At 37.6% G+C, this 20,406-nt stretch overlaps 1 protein-coding gene across 6 annotated transcripts in view; it reads left to right on the forward strand.

Moving 5' to 3' along the window:
- Positions 1–17,024: 17,024 nt before the first annotated feature.
- The window catches only part of LOC121510817 (collagen alpha-1(XIX) chain-like), a 281,327-nt gene continuing 277,945 nt past the window's right edge, over positions 17,025–20,406 (forward strand). For all 6 annotated transcript variants that reach the window (XR_005991990.1, XM_041789059.1, XM_041789062.1 and 3 more), the window contains exon 1: positions 17,025–17,161. The gene's annotated coding sequence lies outside the window, so the exon portion shown is untranslated. The remainder of the gene's footprint in view (positions 17,162–20,406) is intronic.

The following is a 20,406-nucleotide window of genomic DNA, read 5'->3' on the forward strand; positions in this document are numbered from 1 at the left end:
AAGTCTACTTAATTCATGCAACCTTTCAAAACTGCCTTTATCGCGCTGCTTGGAAACATGCCATAATGGAAACCATGTACTCTATTAAAAAGGGCTGGCTGATAAAAGGGAGGAAATTGGCATGATTTCTGTCAATCAGGGGATGATTAAAAGCTTCTATGACTAACATTTAATGGGTGTGTACGCTTCTTTTATCAGGCTTTTCATTTAATAATGATCCTTGTGAGATGCAGCGTTCCAGCACATATCCACATTCTCCTCGGGGAGATGATTATTCTGTTGCAGCAAAATGACAGTATCACATCCACCTCTCATCCACTCTTTTATTTCATGTGACTCAACAAGCTTTCTTACAGATAAAGAGCCAAAGAGATGCTGCAGATGCGGTTGCACATTTAACCTACAGCTGTGTCTCTGACATGCTTTCTCCCCTATAAAATTCGCCCTTTAATTTTGAAAATGAAAATGCACCGTCACCATTTAATGACACCTCTTTACACAGATTGGTAGATGAAAAAAGATGGAGCTCAAATGACTAGGAGAGACAGTGATAAAGTAGAGGGATTTTGGTTGGATGTGGGATGTTGTCACAGTGATGTGTGATGTGATTATACGGGGTCAGCTTTTGAATACAGGACTCTAATACAGCTCGACTGAAGCTGCACTCTCACCTTGACTAAATCATCTAAGTGATGCTCAGTGACCTCTTTTAACTCTAACCTTGACTTGAACATTAACCTAGGGTGTGTGCAGGCGAAGCATCTGGCTGCCATAGGTAAATTTATGTAAAATTAAAAGAGAACATTGCATGCAAACAGGCTGCTGAAAAACACCTTCATTGCAATGTCATGCAAAACAGGGATTTGTTGTACACACAACATACTGAGAGGCATCTGGCTGCGGACCTCGATGGTGGGGCGTTTTGGGCTCATCTATTGTAGATGGGGTGACCTCCACTATGGGATGGGTTTTTCCTTAGTTCGTAGTGTGTAATTTTTATATTTCATCCCCCTACTCCTAACCCTAACCTTTAGGGCAGGGGTCATCAACTACATTTGTACAAGGGCCAGCTTTTTCCTATACAGGCACTCTGGGGGCCGAACTTAAAAAAGAATTAGATAAACTAGATCGAAATTGCAATTTCAGCTGAAATTGCGTGGGGATGCTGAGAGCTGAATTGTGGAAGAACTGCTGAAAATAGCCAAAAGCATAAAAATTGCTGAAAATAGCAAAGAAATTGCATAAAAAAGCATAAAATGGCACAAAAGAAGCTGAAAATGGCATTCAATAGCTCAAAAAAAGGATTAAAATTGCTGAAAGTAGCCTCAAAAAGCTGAAAATAGCATAGAATTAGCTGATTTTGGCCTAAAATTGCATTAAATGGCTGAAAAAGCATGGAAATAGTTAAAAATTGCATGAAAACAGCTACAATTTAAAAATTATGAAAGTTCTATATGAGAAAAGTCATAGCAGTGGGTTGACGAAGAAACAGAATTTTTTAAAGTTTAAACAAAGTTGATACGACAAAGTATGAAGGAGGAGATAGCCGGCACAGAAGAAGAATAATAAACAAAATGGCTGACATGAATATCAATAATGTGGATGCTCAGCATCCCCACTAATTAAATTGGTGTAACAATGCATTTTTGTTGAAATATTTTTATTTTCTTTTGAATTTATGTAATGTTTTAGGCTCCAAAGATGAGATCAGTCCCTACATCTCAGTCAACCACAAGGGGGTGATTGAGATATTTTAGCTCTGGGGTGTCCAAACTTTTTCCGCCGAGGGCCACATACAGAAAATTTCAAGGATGGTGGGGCCACTTTCATATACCTCCCCTTTATGACATCAAAGAAAGTCAGTACTGTCCAGTTTAGGTAAAGATGCACCAAGTGATTTGATATGCTTTAAAGTTAAGTCACGTAAAAAGTACATTTATAAATTATTGTGTCAAAATGTTTGTTTACAGAATTAGCACAGTAGCCTTGCTAAGTGCTGAAAGTTAAACATATGCTGATCCAAATAAATTCATACTGTCTTCACAAACTATATTTTTTCTGTTTTCTAATAGACAGGCAAGTGTAGTATTGTGTTGCTTTCCCAGACGAACCCCCAGGGTCACACAAAACTATACTCATCAGTCAATAAGAAAGTACAGTACAGAAAAGCTCAAGTTTCATGTCCTAATATGGGCCATTTTTCATTATGTTTTAGAATTCGCTGTGGGCCAATTAAAAATGGGACAATGGCTGCATTCGGTCCCCAGGCCATAGTTTGGACACCCCTGCTTTTAGCTCAGTATTTCTGTGACTGTCATGTTGTCCATCACTGGGTTTGATGCTAATATGCCATGTAGTGACAAGAAAAACCCAAGAAGGAAAACTGCATTCCCAAAAGGCTTGAAGCCAAGAGATGACATAGAAAACAACAGTTTATATCATGAATGGACTGATAAATGTGTGTTTAACTTGCATCATATTTGCTAATAATGGCTGACGGGTGGATTTCTGAAAAATGGATGGAACATAAAGTCATTCTGATTAAACTGTTGGTGCCTCTTCTTGCATTAGCCAGTCAGTGTATCAAGTCTGGTAATGAGAAATAGTCTAAAGGTGATGTAGGAGGGCAAGTTTCCAATGAGAGCTTTAAAAATTAATAACAACAAGTCTCTTTCACGTCAAGTTAATCTTGTTATCTCAGGAAAACAAACCATGAAAACTTCATTTGGGTAGATTTCTTGAGTTCCTGACAGATTAACTCATCATGTATAAATCACTTAAGATAACTAAGTTAAGATCTTGGGGGAAAATCAGAAATGACTTGTTATAATGGGAAAAATGAATGGACATATGGTCCCTTACAGGTTACAGCTGGAAGTGAAAGTTGATTGAGTGACAGGACTTGACTCTAGCTATTTTGCAAGTCAGTTTTCAAACTTGTATGCACCAAATTGTAGGGTTTTATGTAATGTGTGCTTCCTAAATGTAATAAATTTGCTGCTTTTTCTTATCAAGCCTCACAGTTAACTGAATATCTCTCTTTATGGCTTTGAATAATACTTTTGATAAGTTTCTGACGACATGTAGAGCAATCACTGAATCTACCACTGAAGGAAACAATGATAAGAATGAGATAGGGAAAAATGATAGCAGTCTTAATGATTTTATGGTATCATAAAATTTGGAATAACTCAAATCAAATAAGTGGAATAAGATCCCAAAGGAGACGTATTGTTTCAGCCAACAAGCATTTTCTACAGACTCTGGTTTTCAAATGGTGCGTGACAAAATATAGTTGCCTTTTTGGTAGGCTGACCTATTTAACTTTGCTGAATTTATTTAACACTCAAATATTCATGTCTACTGCTTGCACCAGTCCCTCATATTTAAAGTCTCTCTCACTGCCCTGCATGATGGACTTGATATCAAAGAGAACCAGCTTCACACAGGTAGCCCATGAGGTAGCCACCAACTGACTTTCTTTCATTAACTTTCAAAAGATGTCAATTATAAGCTCATATTTCAAAAACAAAGTGTTCTAGCTTCAGGCCAGCCTGTCATGTTATTGTATCTGTTTTAGTCTCTTTGTCTGTGTATGGGAAGTCTTCATGCCCAGGTGAGCTCACAAAAGTGATGAATGAGTCTCTTTAATGGCTTCTGTGATTTTTTTATGAGCACATGAACATCAATGGCTACCTCTGCATACAGATTAGTGACAAACACTATGCTCTGTTTGTCTACTGCTAAGCCATATGTCAATTTAGTAAATGATCCAGTGAAACCGGCAGGTGTTCTGCCTCTAAACCCTTACAACAATAATGACTTGTATGGCGTCAAGGAGAATAAGAGTGCAGAGATTAACCTGTTTCTATTCAACGCAAATGACTGCTCGCACAAAACAATAGTGTTTGCCAGGGTTACATATGCAATCCAAATATAACGCTGCACACAGGGAGAAACCGCACACACGTAGAGAACAACACCATGAGGAAAATAAAGTCTTATACAGCGCATGTTCATTATGGGATTATGGGAATTACAATGCATTAAGGGAAGCAGAACAAAGTCACTCAGCAGGAGTGGTTAGTTTAAAGAGCAGCGCTTTCTGATTGAATGCATGAGAGGGTAAACACTAAAAGCTTTTATATTAATCACAGTACACAATTAAAGTTCAAGTTATAATGACAATAAGCACAACAATGTGTAATAAAGTGAGTCTTAAAAGTATCTTACATTAAAAGACACTTAAGGTGTCAAAAGACAGTTTCACAGCTTGTTGATCTTTGCTTGCATAATGTTATCATGACCTCTAACTGCTCTAATAATCATATACATTTAAAGTTGGTTAAAAGGTTAAAGTTGAATATATTAGATAGGGCACTGATATGCAGGTATCTGACTCTCCTGTAGGTGCTATATACTCAAGAGTCAAAGTCAGATTATTAAAATGTCATACAAAATATTTTACTGATGCACTCAGTTACTGTATATACAGTCACAAGCCAAATAAAGACAACACAAATATGCAGACAGAAATCTCAGATATGGCAAATTGTGAGTTGGCACTAAAACAGCCTGTAGGATTCCACCAATAACCACGGGAGAGCTCATAAAGAGTTTGAGCAGCACTTCACTGATTGTGTTAGTAAGCATACAGAGACACAGGGGCTCCTGAAATCCATTGTTATGCATGAAGGAGGCGTTTTACTGGTTCTAACTGAGCACACGACTATGGACTGTTTAGGTAAGTACCTGTTATACATCAGCCACCAGAGGAGCAACTAAGCCAAGAATGAACAGGGGAAAAAAAGATTTTTGAGTGGATCGATTTCAATAGTTATTGACATTCAAACTGGATGCAAAGAATTCTGACGTTAATCTCAAATTTCTGACTTTTTCTCACAATCGTGAAAAGTTGACTCAAAATGTATTTTTCAGTGGCCCTTATTGTCTTCCATATTTTGTGCAATGTTGTTGAAGTAAAAGGCTTTGAGGTAATTGTGATATTTGCAAACAGTCTGGATGAGACTCTTGAAAAGCAGTTCGAACAGGGTCAACATTTAACCAGAAACTGTCACTATCATATCGTCAGTGATGAATTATGGGAAAAAAATTAAGAACTGATGATATGATGATTTTGAGATTTAAAAAACATCTAAATTATAAGTTTAAAGGCTCAAAATTTGAGATAAAAAGTCAAACTTATAAGATCAAAAGTTCAGAACATGAAATTAAAAGTCAAAAAAAGTTTTTAAAAGGCAACTACATGAGATAAATTCAAAATCATCAGTTTTAAAGGTCTAAATATGAGAAAGATTTCAAAATAATACATTTAAACTTCAAAATATGAGATTAAAAAAGTAAAAAACCTTGAGTTTTAAAGGTTCAAATATGAGATAGATCAAGTAATACGTTTTAAAGGTCAAATTATGAGATAAAACTGGAAATCATGAGTTCTATCAGTCACAATATGGGATAGATTTCAAAATTATACATTTTTAACTTCAAAATATAAGAAAGAATGTCAAAATTATTAATTTTAAAGTCAAATATACAAGATAAAATTCCAAATGATATGCTTTAAAGGTCAAAGTACAAGATTAAACCAAAAATCATAAGTTTTACCAGTCAAAATAAGAGACAAAATTCAAAATAATAAGTTTCAAAGGTCAAATTATGAGATAAAACTGGAAATCATGAGTTTAAAAGGTAAAAATTGTGGTGGTCTTGGTTTGCACTGGGTTTATTTTGGTTTTATTTTGGCAAGTTCCTGTTCCGGTGTTTTGGTTGAGAGTCACTAACTTCACTGTGCTTCCCTGAGGCTCTCTTCCCCCTGTCAGCGCTGGGGTTGATTGGTCGTACCTGACGCAGCTCTTCAATCAAGTGCTCCTTAAATCTGCTGCTCAGACTCACCTCAGTGCCAGAGTATCCAACCCTTTTGTCAGTGGTATTCAGCTCCTCTCTCAAACTGTTCTCATAAGCAATTCTGAGTAATTTTGAATCTTTTCCTGCGATATCTCGAGACTAACCATTTGTGTCCTCCTCTCTTCCAGTGCCTCTATCCCTGCCTCGCACCAGCCCAAACCCAGCGCACTCTCTCTCACTGAAGCCCCTCACTTCCATGGATACCTGGATTCCCCCCTTCCTCACTATTTTCATCTGTGTTCAATTAACCTTTTAAAACTTTGTCACATCTGGTCTGCATTCTGGGACCAAAAATCCACATCTACCACACAAAATATAAGATAAAACTGGAAATAATGAGTTTAAATGTAAAAATTTGAGCTTACATTTAAAATCTCAAGTATAAAAGGTGAAAATATGACTGAAAATTTAAAATTGTGAATCTTAAAGATCAAAATATTACAAACAAAGTAATTATTTATAGTTGTATATATAGTATATTTAATTTAAAGTAATAATTCTTTCTACTCTTTACCTTTTCATATTTTTATCACTTAAGGATATTTTAAATCATTGATGTTAAATACATTTTTATACTGTAGAAATCTGCATCTGAAATCTACTTGTGGGCCAGTTATAACTAAAATATTACTGGTCTTGCAGGCCGGGTATAACTGTACCGTGGGCCAGATTTGGCCCCCGGGCCTTGAGTTTGACACCCCTGTGACATATCGTGAATGCAGGGCAGAAGACGACTAAATGAGGTTGTTTTTTCCAGTCCAGCTCTCAGGCAAAGAGCCGAGTCTGTTTGTTTTGTGCATCTTGTCCACTGTTCAGAGCCTACCTGGGGGTGGGTGGGCAGGTGGGAGGGGGTGTCCACAATATGATGGGTCCCTCATGTCGAGGGGTGGCACATCATAAAGTTGAACAGAACCTTGTATCATTTTCTGTTTTTGTGGTTTTTCTTCCTCCATTGTTATTTTTGAATAAGACATGATAAATCACCCTGAGTACACATAGAGCTCAGTTGGTAAACAAACAACATCATTTGTTTTAAAATGAGCCACAACCTTGAAAAATGTAGGTGGAACAACACTGTGTAAGTAGGTCTATGACATATATGATACACACTCTGAGTCCTAATTTGGCTGTGTAGTTGACGTGTACAAAACTGAAAGAAAAACTGGAATGACAACGTAGGCTAAATGTTGACTGATGTTTAGAAGTAAGAAAAAATCAGAATGCACATGCTATGCTAAAACAGCAATAGATATAAATAGAGGTTTAGCTACATAGGGATTTCAGCCTATAGTACTGTACAATTAGGGAAGGATTAATACATTAACATTAATACTAAAACAATATTATTGTAGGCTCTTACACTGTGTAAAGATGTGCAGTGCAATTTTCTGTTGTAAAATGATAGGATGGCCTTAAATACAAATGAAGATGTTAAAAAGTAAAGCGGCTCATTGTTTTAGGCATACATTGTAGCTGTTACTTCATTTGTCTTGCATGCATGCCACCATTGTCTCAGACCAATGCAAGCAGGAATATGTGTTTATTTTGTCCTATATGAAATATTTAAATCAGCTCCTTGAATTTAAAGGTTTAATCACAGTCTCAATAAGCTTATTATTTCCCTCTGAACATATTTCACCGTTCATCACCTGTCGCAACTATAAAAATCAATAGCGAGTGTAAAAAAAATATGACATTCAGTAATTAGATTAGATTTTATTTTAAAAATATGCAGGGAGACGATACGTTCTATAAATACATCTGGTTTAATTTTGAAAGTTTTGTGCATTTAAGCTCTGACAGCGGTAGATGAACACCGGGAGTTTCAGAGTTTTTCCTGGTGAGTTTTATGAAGGCAGGTATGTCTTTTTTGGCTTTTCATTTATGCAGAACTCTTAAATGTAGAACAATAAGGAAAACACAAACTGCCCTCTCTTTTAAGCACTTTGTTTGTGTGAATAAGACATTTAATGATTCAGGTGCACTGACAAAATTACAGGGATAAAGAAAAACAACCTCTAAAAGGACAATCTCTGACATTAAACATTTAAATACTTTTCATGTCTCAAGGTTACCAAACATGTAAATGTTATGTCTTGGGGTCAGAGAAAGCAGGGCCGTCTCTTGTATCCCCCCAATCTACTTTATTATCTGACTTTTCACAGAAGTGAGAGGCATGTAATAAAGCTTAAATGCCATGAAAACAGTATTTCAGTGGCACTCTCAGGTATTTTAATGGGGTCTAAAGACTCATGAACTGCTTTTATAAACTGTGTTTATAAAAGCAATGACATTTTTTGTTTTAGGACTGATTTCTAACCTCTTAAATCTGGTTTAGCCTATACCTTAATGTTCCAGCATCTATAACTACAAGTAAGCTAAGACTCTCTCTAAAAGTGGTGTAAATTGTGGATTTTTTTTATTCTTTTATAATTTAATTTGTTTTGGATTCAGTGTCATCAAATACTTAGAAGATGAAAAACATTCAGTAGGCAGACTGATTGCTTATAATGGCTTATGTGGTACAAAACTCCCAATCCTCAGCCAGTGATGATCCAAACTGAAACACTGAGTTCGGAAGGTGCTGAGGTTTTTGTCTGGCACTGTAAAGATTATCTGAACACAATTAAGTTTGAGCTGTGGACACCATTAAACACATCAACAGCTGTTTATTTTCTGAAAACAATATCCTGGATAATCCAAATAACCCCAGAAAACCATCTCCAATCGGCAGAGAAATACCCTGAAAACTTTTGACAACAGCTTGTGATTTATTGAGGATTGTAAGGGTGGTGTGGAGGAAGCACAAATCCTCAATTCCAGCTAACAAATTACTGCATGTCACCTGTTTTTTTTCAATGCAGGTTTGGCACAAGACACCTACACAATCTGTCTTTGCTCTGGGAGAAGCAGCCAACCAACAACATGGCTTTTCACAATAATACTGTAAGCAGAGGGCAAGAATAGTGAAGCAGAGCATGTTGTACTGTTAAAAAAAGGCCATGTGTTTATTTTTAACAAGTTTAGACAAACAGTCATGGACAAAAGTATAGGCACCCCTGGAATTTTTCAGAAAATACACCATTTCTCCCAGAAGTAGTTGCAATTACAAATGTTATTGGTACACACATTTATTTTATTTATGTGCATTGGAACAACACAAAAAAGCAGAAGGAAAAAACCAAAATGGACATAATTTTACACAAAACTCAAAAATGGGCCGGACAAAATGATTGGCACCCTTTTAAAACTGTGGGTTAATCATTTTATTTCAAGCATGTGATGCTCATTTAAACTCACCTGTGGCAGTAACAGGTGCTGGCAATCTGGAAATCACACCTGAAGCCAGTTAGAATATATATAAGTTGACTCAACCTTTGTGTTGTGTGCCTGTGTGTGTCACACCAAGCATGGAGAAGAGAAAAGAGCTGAGAATATCTTAAAATTAAGAATTGTTCATAAATCTTGGTTTTGCTGTTGTTTAAGTGAATGTGAGCCAGTTAAAGCCAACAAACCTGCATCCTAATTAAAATGCTTTTCTATATTTCAGATTATTTTTAGTGGTGTTCTTCTGTTTATTCAACTCTAAATTGTTTCATAGACCATTTCTCAAACAAAGATAAATCCCAGGGTATTTTAGAGTTTCCTGTCAGCTCCCAGAACCTTGTAGTTTATAAGATGTCACTCCAGTTAGATCAGCTTGGAGAAATGTACCTTGATTCAGTGATTGGTGGGCTGCATTTGTCATTGACTTGCAGGCCGACACGCAATCCATCTCGCCAGTGAGAGCAAAGGCACACAAGTTTAGGTGTTTGTGAATAAATGTGATGTCAGTGGAAGACACGATGCTCCTCTCAAATGAAAAGTTGTCTTAGTGTTAGTATAACAGGATGAAATAGTTTTGTCATTACACAGAAGTGTTTTTAGACACACTGATTCACTTTTGCTAACCATTTACTTCATTTTCCATAACCTACCTCATATCCTTCTTTTAATCGTGTGCAGAAGTTGATGACAAATGCGTTTTCAGGAGCAATAATGTCACATATTTGATATAAGAAAGCAGAAATCTAAGTTATGGTTTAAAGGGCGTATGTGAAGGTGCTGGTAAATGGCTGTCAAGGCTCTTAATACCTTTTCATTATTTCGCCAAGCCCCGATCCTGCCCTCACCTTAAAGGGTCACTCTGTTTAAATCGAACAGACACATCACAGAGAACTTAATGTTTTCAACCACTGGGTCACTTTTCTTTTTTTTTTTTAAGAGTTTGGAGGACAATGAAGGAGTCTGCTGCCACCGTAATCTAATAATGGTACGGAACAGTTTAATCTTTTCCAAATATTGGAAAATTATTTTCTCCAACAGAATGATGTGCCCTTTTGAAAACTGCATGTAAAAAAAAATTAAAGAGATACTTCAAAACAAAGTTAACCCCTTAAAGACCCTGTAAAGAGAAAATAAATCTGTATTTAGGTTTGTTGTATGATGGGTCACTGTGTTATGAGCCCCCAAATCAAATTGCAGTTAAATAAAATGTCTCTAAGTTTATGAAATTAAGCTTCAAAATGGAGTGGGCATAGTGTGGGCGTGTCTGTTGAATGAGCTGAAGCCACGCCCACTCAGGAGAAATACAATCCTCTCAGACTTAAAAGTGTTACAACCTGAATGCTGACTTTATGATGAGAGTTCAGCTGCCTGGTTCTGTGCCAGAGAAGAGACAAAGTCAGATTTCTGGCTCAAATCTCTGTTATGATGTTTTATAGACCACTGTGGCTGATAGATTTTCCAGATACCTCACAATGAACCAAAAAAAAAACAGCATTTAACTGACTGTTAACTTTCAAAAAAGGCAGTGATATCAGCTATAAACAGACTGGACTGAGATGAACTGCTCTGTGATTTTATATTGTAGCGTTAGAGGGGCGGGGTCATTCCCCACTGTGGGCTCATGACATCACGAGCCCATATATTTGCCCCGCCCCCACATGAAACCAAGACAGGAAAAGACAGGAACACCGAAAGTCCTTGTTTTTCATGATTTTGAAGCTTAATTTTCTAAACTTAGAGATGTTTTATCTGACTGAAAGATGACCTGGTGGTTCATAACACAGTGACCTGTCATACAACAACCCAAAATACAGATTTGTTTTCACTTCACAGGATTTTTAAAGGAGAAATGAAAAACCTTTGTAGTAAATTTACCTCAAGTTTCCTAAAAGAGTTTGCATGAAAAAGTCTCAGATTCCCGATGAATTCTAGAGAAAATTCCTGAATAATTCCGAATAGAAATCAGTCTAGAACTTTGATGTTTCATTTCTGCCGTCAAAAACTTGAACTACAGAAAAATAAATAAAACAATTCATAGACTTTTGACATTTTTTTCCTTCCACCGTTATGCGACCCACTTTTAGGCCCCAACCCACCAGTTGAGAACCACTGTGCTATTTCATATGATAAGATGAAATTTGATAGGATACACAGAGAGTCTACACAGCTCAGATTTGAGTTTGCTGAATCACTTATAAAAGACAATACAGTCCAGTGGGATTTGAGCTCAAGAAAACTGCTATACACACAGCCTGTCATGAATGTTTACTGAGAAAAAGGCAGCGATTATTCAGTTTGAGATTAAAGTAATTCACTCCTCACTTGCAACAAAAGCAAAGAACAACAGAAGGACTGAAAAATGCTGCAACCAACACTTAAAAGAAATGTTTGAACAATGTTTGACAAAGAATATTGCCATCTGCTACTTCTGAAATCTCATTGTTGCTTTAATCACTGCTGAAAACGACGTCTGTGTGTGTCTTTGTGTGTGTGTGTTCCTCTGTGTGTGACGGGGAGGGCGCTCTGCAATCATCTGTCCAAACATTTGTGTGTGTGGAGCCTCAACACCTGTTTGTGTGGACCGGGTGTCTCGATCTGTGGGTGTGCTGTTTCAAGAAATTCCTGAGCAAAGTACCTGTGCTTTTAACCTTCATTCAGCTTCAGCAGACATGTTTTATTATGTACAGTGCTCTGATGAAGGCGTATGTGAACGCCACATAACAGAGTAGAGTGTATGTTGAAGCCATATACCGGGGTAGAATTGCAGCATGTCTTCAGACTAAAATAGTAAGTGTGCTGCTGTATGCCTGCTTTTACAGCTCAGAGCCGTGACTTTACTCTGTCTTCACAGGAAAAAATCTCACACCTCCAACAGCCTCTGTACCTTAACCACCTCCAACACACAAATGACAGTGAAGTGGTGGACAATAATGAAGTAAATGTACATAAATACTGCTAATTTTTGAGTAAATGTGCTTGAGCTGAGACAGTTACATTTCTTGGAATATTCTAATTTTCACTCACTGATTTTGCCCTGAAGTAACTGCATAAATGTGTATAGAAAACACAGAAAACTGTGTTTGCTGTGTTTTGTATATGCAGTAATTACCAGGGATATGGCTTTGGCTTCACTTGACAGCAGTGTAGCCAGGCTGTTTTGACTGGGTGACCCAACTGTGCAGTGACTCATGCAGGGTAGTGGAAAAGTTTGACATCCGACTACAACAAATTATAATTGCATTAAGCAGACTAGTCTAAAGTCAAGCAAACACATTCTGTAAACTAACTTCATACTGTGAGGGCGCAAAAGGTTTACAGAATGTGGCTAAAGTTAGCGGTGCAAGCATGGTCAGTCTGCAATCCTCTTTCCAGGTTAAGATCTGCATTCCTGGGTTGAATCTTATCACTCAGCGCTTGAGTGACAAAGCCTCTTGACAATCTTTTCTACACCAAAGTTGTTCCAGAGAGATGCCATTAGTTCCCTGTTGTTTACATCAGGTTATAAAACAGCGTGGCAGCAGTCATTCAGAAGGGCTACTAGTGGCAGGTGACTGCTGTATAGTTGGACAGAGCAATCCAACAGAATTGTGACCTGAACTGATAAAAACATTAGTTTTAATGTTATAATTATTATGAACCAGTTTAACCAATCTGTAATTCTGGTGTTGACTACCAAGGGATCCTAATCTAACCATTTAGTTGGGAGGAACCTAGCTGCAGACATCTGTTATCCGGAAATATGCGCAGTTAGACATCTGTAATGATTTTATTTTCAATCGGTAATCTACAGCCTCGCAGAGTAACGATGCATAAGTGGTGATCCTTTGCAGCATTGTGCTCCACCCACTTCTGTTTCCTGCTATAATTTTTTGTGAAATCCAAAGTTTTTGTCTTAACACACTAGATATGTTGGAATATGGTTGCTGCAAAAATGTGAAAATACTGACATCTATATATGATTTGATTCTTGATTTGGACTGTAAGAAAGTTTTTCACTCCTTTCCTGGCTTGGTTTCATGTGGGTGGAGCAAATATATGGGCTCGTGATGTCATGAACCCACAGTGGGAATGACCCCACCCCTCTAACACTACAATATGAAATCACAGAGCAGTTCATCTCAGTCCAGTCTGTTTATAGCTGATATCACTGCCTTTATTGAAAGTTAACAGTCAGTTAAATTCTGTTTTTTTGTTCATTGTGAGGTAAATTTACCAAATCTATCAGCCACAGTGGTCTATTCTATGGATCATTTAAAGTATCATAACAGAGATTTGAGCCAGAAATCAGACTTTGTCTCTTCTCTGGCACAGATCCAGGCAGCTGAACTCTCATCATAAGGTCAGCATTCAGGTTGTAACACTTTTTAAGTCTGAGAGGATTGTATTTCTCCTGAGTGGGCGTGGCTTCAGCTCATTCAACAGACACGCCCACACCATGCTGCAGCAGCTTTTATTGCCTCATTTTTCATGATTTTGAAGCTTAATTTCATAAACTTAGAGATGTTTTCTTTTTACTGCAATTTGATTTAGTAGTTCATAACACAGTGACCTTTCATAAAACAAACCTAAACAAAGATTCATTTTCACTTTACAGGGTCTTTAATCAAGGTCTGTAAGGTTAAGGTACTAAACAGTAAACCAAAGTTTCATTTTCATTGATGAATTTCACATATTGATGGAGAAAACCTGTTTTAAAAGTGTTAATGTATTCCATCTTGTGCTTCTAGCAGACAGGAGCCACATGCAAAGCATTTTGGGAACCTGATGCAGCATGAGGCCAGAATATGTTGGCACTTTTAAACATCTTTTCCCCCTCAAACTGAAATTTATCCACCCTTCAGATGTTTTATTCATGTGTATGACATTCTAGTTGTTTTTAAGTAGCTAACAGTGACAACATATACTACAAGTCATCTTAGCTTCAATTTTTAAGGACTTTTAAAGATGTCAGAATTCACAATTTCAAGTACTAACAAAAGCAAATGTGCTACAAGCAGCCTGCAGCACAGCCTGCAAAACTTATCAAAGTTTAAGTTTCACCTTTGGCAAAGTACAGAGCCAATCATAGTTAGGATTTTGGGATGGCCAATCAGATTTCCAGGCTGCCCATTGCCACCCCCTAGTTTTTCAGTCCTACTTTTTCAGGCTGGGCCCAGGAAAACCCGACCACAAACTCTGGATTCGACCTTTAAGGTGCGTTATGTTGCTGTGTCTAGTAACAGAAAAGAAAGAGGGTTCCACTGATGGAGAGGACAAGAAGAGAAGGAAGAAGACTCAACATTTAGCAATGTAAAAATCAGACAACTTCTAAAGAATGATGATATTTCCTTCACTGATTTAATTAGCAGACTAATTATAGCGTTAAAAACATAAGCTATGAGGAGAGACAGGAAGCAGGGCTGAAAGTTCCTGCCCAATTTAATACTCTCAGATCTGTTAAGATGAGATCGCTATTTCGCCAAAAGCCAAGCTAGATCAGCCACTGGTTATCCTCCCTCTCTCTTATATAAATACAAGCCTTTAATTAATTAATCATCCACATTAAAAAATGTTTGTTTTCTCTTAAACTGAATCAAAATCACAATGAAAAAAAATCAGTTACTGACTGGTCTAAAGAGGAGAAAAAGCTCACAAAACAGTCAAAGTCATCACAGAGCCATTGTTAGTGGATATATGTTGTGAGGCTGCCATGCCTAGTAAAGTGTGGCTAAAATTAGCTGCTAACTTTTCCAGCCTTATTTCCTTTTTGCAGGATAATAATGTGCTCCATGTGGTCACTCTTCACTGTGGGTGAGTTATACATGAGTATAACCATCAACAGCCGACACACAACTTTATTTCCACTTTCTTGTTCAAAACACTGCCATACCACTCTGTTCCTGTGGTATGCTGACTGCCAAGCCACCAGTAAGCTTTTTAAATTTTCATCCAGCAAAGTGCCAAGGGGAAAGCTCTAGCAGGTAGGCAGTGGTATAAACTGAAGCTGCAGCAGCCACTAGTGGCTGGAGGCTTCATTGCAGTTGACTGGAGTTCCAGACCTGTGCTTTTAAAAAATGATATATAATTAGTTTAACAAGCATGTAAATCCTTCGCCGTCAAATATGATCTCTGAATGTAGGCGTTTAAACTGGCTAATTGATATACTGGTTGGTGCTCTTCACGCATGCCAGTTATTAAATGAAGTAATAGAAGTTAACAAATGAATAAAAGCTGTCTCTGAATCATACATAATTTAGAAAAAATTCTTCAAGTTAACCGAATATAGGTAAGAAAAGGAAATAGTACTACTTCAGAGAAATGACTGCTTGGCCAAAATTCATACCATAATACTGCGTCACAGACAAAACTAGAAAAGCACTCAGAGAGTGCAGATCTCCACCATTAGCCCAATCTCCCAGTAGTGAAGAATCCTTTAAAAACATTCCTGGATCCACACGGTGATCTGGATCACTCCCAAAATTTGATTCGCTGATTACTCCCTCCCTGGTGGGGTGGAGACACGCTGAGGCAAACATTGGCTTTGCCAAGTGTGGACTGTCACGGTGGAAGCATTGCCTGCCAATGCCAACAGATGCACTGACAGTCTCACCCATGGTCTCACCGGACGACTGGAAGTCATGGCAGAGGGTGAATATTCCTCTATTCCTCCCAGCATTGTGAGTATTCTCACTACAATTCGCTGTCTTTCTCTCTGTTACGCTCCGACTTGTCTCCTCGACCAGGCGTACGTCTTTCAAACTCTATAAGCTCCAAAACTTTGAATAGAAACACACCCAAAAATGCTGCATGTCCGCCATCTCCTGGTGCAAAGTGGTAACAGCGCAGACCTCTGCCATTAGCCCTATCTCCCAATAGTAAAGAATTCTTTAAAAAAATTCCTGGATCCAGACGCTAATCTGGATCACTCACAAAATCGAATCAGTTCCTCCCTATGCCATTTCTGACATTTCCTTAAAATTTCATGAAAATCTGTCCATTACTTTTGGAGTTATGTTACTAACAAACAAACTAACAAACCCACCTGTTTACATAACCTCCTTGGCAGAGGTAATTATTATCAGCATGATTTTGTTAAAGATAAACTTTCTACTCTGGTATGAAATCAGGAGCAGAGCAGAGATAATCTTTTGGACAGTTAAATGAATAAATGACCCTGAGGGGTAAATCTTTGGTGTTGGCTGCCTTTCAGAACTTTCAGAATTGGGGATTGCTGCATATTTAATTTTCCGCCAAATTTAGTATGAATAGAAGTGTTCAGGTTTGGACACAGCCTTTAGGACATATACAGGCCCCCCTTCTCCACTGGGGCCCCCTTTTCCCCCCTCTGCTCCGCCCCTGTGTCTTCAGCCCATTCTGTTCCTAACACATCTGTGCCTTTTCATGCTGTACAGTCAGGCGAGATGGCCTTTCTTTACTTTTCTTTACTTCTATTAAGATGGAGTAGGTGTTAAAAGACTTTTTGTATGCTTTTGTATGCTCTCACAACTAATAACACACTTGAAGCCACTTAAAAGGCAAAGCAAATACAGGAGAATTCAGCTCAGCATTCAGAGAATTTGATGAGAGGATAACACATCAAACACTACTTAATTCGTGCACCTGGCTTCGTTCAACAGGAGAGTTTGCTCGAGCCCCCTGCGGGCATTTATTTCCCCTAATATGAAAGCTTTCAGCGCGCGCTCTCCGCTTGTTTGCTGAAGTCTGTGTCAGAGCATTTCAGTAATAATGACAGAGTGGGAGGGCCACTCGGTGCAACTAATAAGGACCGCGATCTAGCAGGCGATCCCACTGTGACTTTTATTTCCAAGTCCTGGAATCCGGAATCAGCTTGATCGTAATCACACATGGACTATGCTTTTATGGCTGTTTTTGATTTCTTTTTACCCTAGAGGAAACTTTCTCAGCAGCTGTAAGTACTCCAAGAGCAAAAATAATTACACTCTATATCGATTAAATGTTAATATCAGCGTGGAAACACAGTGAAACACCCTTGGGATGGAGTGCTTTTACGCGTGGTGTTTCGGTGTTAATTTTTACGCATGGTTTGGTGTCTCCAACTTGTCCGCTAACCAGGACGCACGCGTTTTAAACAGGTTATTTCTGATTCCTGAACGCTCCGCAGCAGTAAACATGGATACTGGGTTGCATCACTTGTTGTAAACAGCAAAGTGAGAAATGCAGCGAGACACTGAAAGAAAATCAAACGCTTCGTTCCGTAATTATTAAAAAATAAAATCGCCCAGCCAATCAGCGGTGGCGCACAGAAACACGCTTCTTTGAATATTGCATAGTGAAGTTATTACCGCTGAATGAATGATGGAGACACAGGGTAGAGTAACACTGTCAGCTACTTCTCTAAAACTATGAAAAGTGAGCCATACTAACCTCCAAATACTGAAATCATGTTTAAATGTAAGCTTAAAATCCATACAGGTCGAGCAGCCTGGTAAAATAACTTGTGGGCTCACTTAAACTCCAGCAGAATCCCCAGTAATAAGAATAAATCATGTAAAGATGAATCTGAAATATCTGTAAGTGCAGCACTTGGCTTCAGAGCTGCATGTACTGCATGCATTTGCAGAAATAACAGGAATAACATATCGGCTTCACACAGACAAGGAATGTGATACCTCTGTAGTGCTGCTTGTCTGCAGCCCATGCATGGTTGTAGTTGTCAGAGGCATGGTCACTTCATCTCCATGCGCCATGATACTGTAGGCCTGCATGCAAAACTTTATGATCCAGTGGGAGAAAGAAAAGTGCCCTCAGCATATGGATCAGAATTAATTATTGATGCAAAATTAATTAACATAAAGAGGGGGCAGTTAAAGAAAGAGGATCATTAAAGATAGTACACTATGTGGGACTGTGAGCGTATAAATTAGCTTAATGTGTTGTGCCTGTGCTGTGTTCTGCAGAGGTCAAGTGCATAACTCAGTTCTGTCTTCAGCCACTTGTTCCCAAGTGGAGGTAGATGAATGTGCACCAGGAAGGACGGATTTGACCTAAACTGTTTTTCACAAAGCAAGGTGTTATGAAATATGTATCGCCCTTTAATTTTCTGGGAGATTAGAAACATATCCCACTTTGCTTTAAGAGTGTAATTCAAAAGAAAGTCTAAATCATTTTTCAGCCCACTTGAATGTGATTTCTTTTATATTTCCCCCTCTTATTCAGTTATCAACGTTTCTCTGGCAGCGCACAGAATTTGCAGACAAGTCCTTTTAATAAATGAGTTTTATTTCCATATGAATAGTCGACTGTACTTCTGCTTTGGTTTAGACTCTAAGAGGTGTCCTCGCTGCTTCATGTCATTTGGATGAAAACACATCCAAGCTGTATTTTTTTGATAGGAGAATGATCAGAAAATTTGTGTTTTACTCAGTTTCACCCTTTTGTGAAACTTCAAGGCAAAAGCTAACTTTGTTAGGATGTGTAGTATTAAAGGCATCATATCAATAGATATAGATAAGAGCTGCTGAGATTTACAGCCAGTGTCTCAGTCATCCATAGCAGAATGTGCAAATGTACCACAGAGTTTCATCTTATTAGGTGAAGCATTAGACTGGGGGAACAACAACCCAACCATGGCTGAGGTTTATTTTTCATCATTTAATTTAATCTAACTTATGTATTTATTACATGGGACAATGCACATTAATGGACATGGGCATGTAAATGTGCCAGATTGTAGCCATAGGCTAATTTCCATCTGTATTCCCCGGCAGGTTGATGGTATAAACAACAAAAGGACATTAAAAATCTACATAAAAATCAGACAACACCAAAATCAGACACATAGACAGTACAATAAAATACAAAGACCCACATATAACAATACAGTAGGTTACTGCATGACCTTTGATTGGAATAAAGTGACCATTCTAGTTAAAGTGCATAAGGCAGATGGTAAAGTGCTGTAGTGCTTAAGTGCAAGTGTGCTGATAATTGCACATGAGCATGAGTGTGCATAAAGAAGAGACTGGCTTGCTTAGTTAAAGTGCTAATGTTCTTGCACATAGTTTGCATTTACAGATGTGTTTATGCATGTATTATTGCTCCGGAAAAGCATACATACGAGTATCTTTGTATGAAATATTGCACAAAATATGCAAACATAGCTCTATGTGAGTATGTATGCATAAAGATATTGAAATGGTTAAGCATGGTCACAGTGTTTAACTATTTTAAAGTGTGTTCTTTGAAATTCAAAGTTAGTTTTGGATATTTTATTGTTTTTAAGCCATTGTCAGGACTGTCTCAGTGACTAACCCTGCACATTTGCTGTTTAGTTAGTAGAATCAGTTTTACTTTGAAAGTATAAGCTCCATTAAAACTGTGTTCAGTGCTCTACAGAGCCCACTGTCTGTCAGCATTGGGGCTAAACGATTTGGGAAAATAATGTAGTTACGATATTTTTGCCAAGTATTTAATTGTGGTTTGATATGTGGTTATTTCTTAAGTTTCTCGTCTTATGTATTTTCCAACAAACAAGCAATTTATCATTCTATATTATAACCAATACAATATTAATTAAACTAAGACTGAATAGTTTGAAAAAATATCTGAATGTGATGATTTTGACTCAAATTGGACGTGAATTGTATTGAAGGTTGAACGTAGTGATCATTTTTATGTCATTCACATATTCAGTAAGAAAAATGTACAAAAATCAAGACAGTAGAATTTTCTGTGAACTATTTAAAAAATGGCACTTGAATAATTGCATAAGTAGTGCTGAACATCTGCTGCTGCTGCTGCTGCTGCAAAAAAAAAAAAAAAAAAAAAATTAATCTGGTATTTTGACACAAATTTCAGGCTGAAGAAATATTGCACCCTCTACGATTTTTAAATTGCAGCAGACCATATTGCAACTTCATCTGATTTATTAATGAAATGCCCATCCCCAGTCAGCATTAGGGCTGGGCAATTAGAGTGTGGTTATTTTTCTAGAAAAACCTACAATAATTTTCTAGAATAATCCCACTTTCCTTGTTTTTGAAAGTGTTGTTTTTATTGATTGTTTGTTGAGAAAAACATAAGATGAGGAACTTGCATTTTAAATTGCAATAAAACCACAATTAGATTATTTTCCTAAATTGTGCAGCTGGAGTCAGCATGATCTGAAGTTTCTGTTTGGGCCTCTCAAAAAAG

This window comes from Cheilinus undulatus, linkage group 6 (assembly GCF_018320785.1).
Source record: "Cheilinus undulatus linkage group 6, ASM1832078v1, whole genome shotgun sequence".
Taxonomy (NCBI): domain Eukaryota; kingdom Metazoa; phylum Chordata; class Actinopteri; order Labriformes; family Labridae; genus Cheilinus; species Cheilinus undulatus.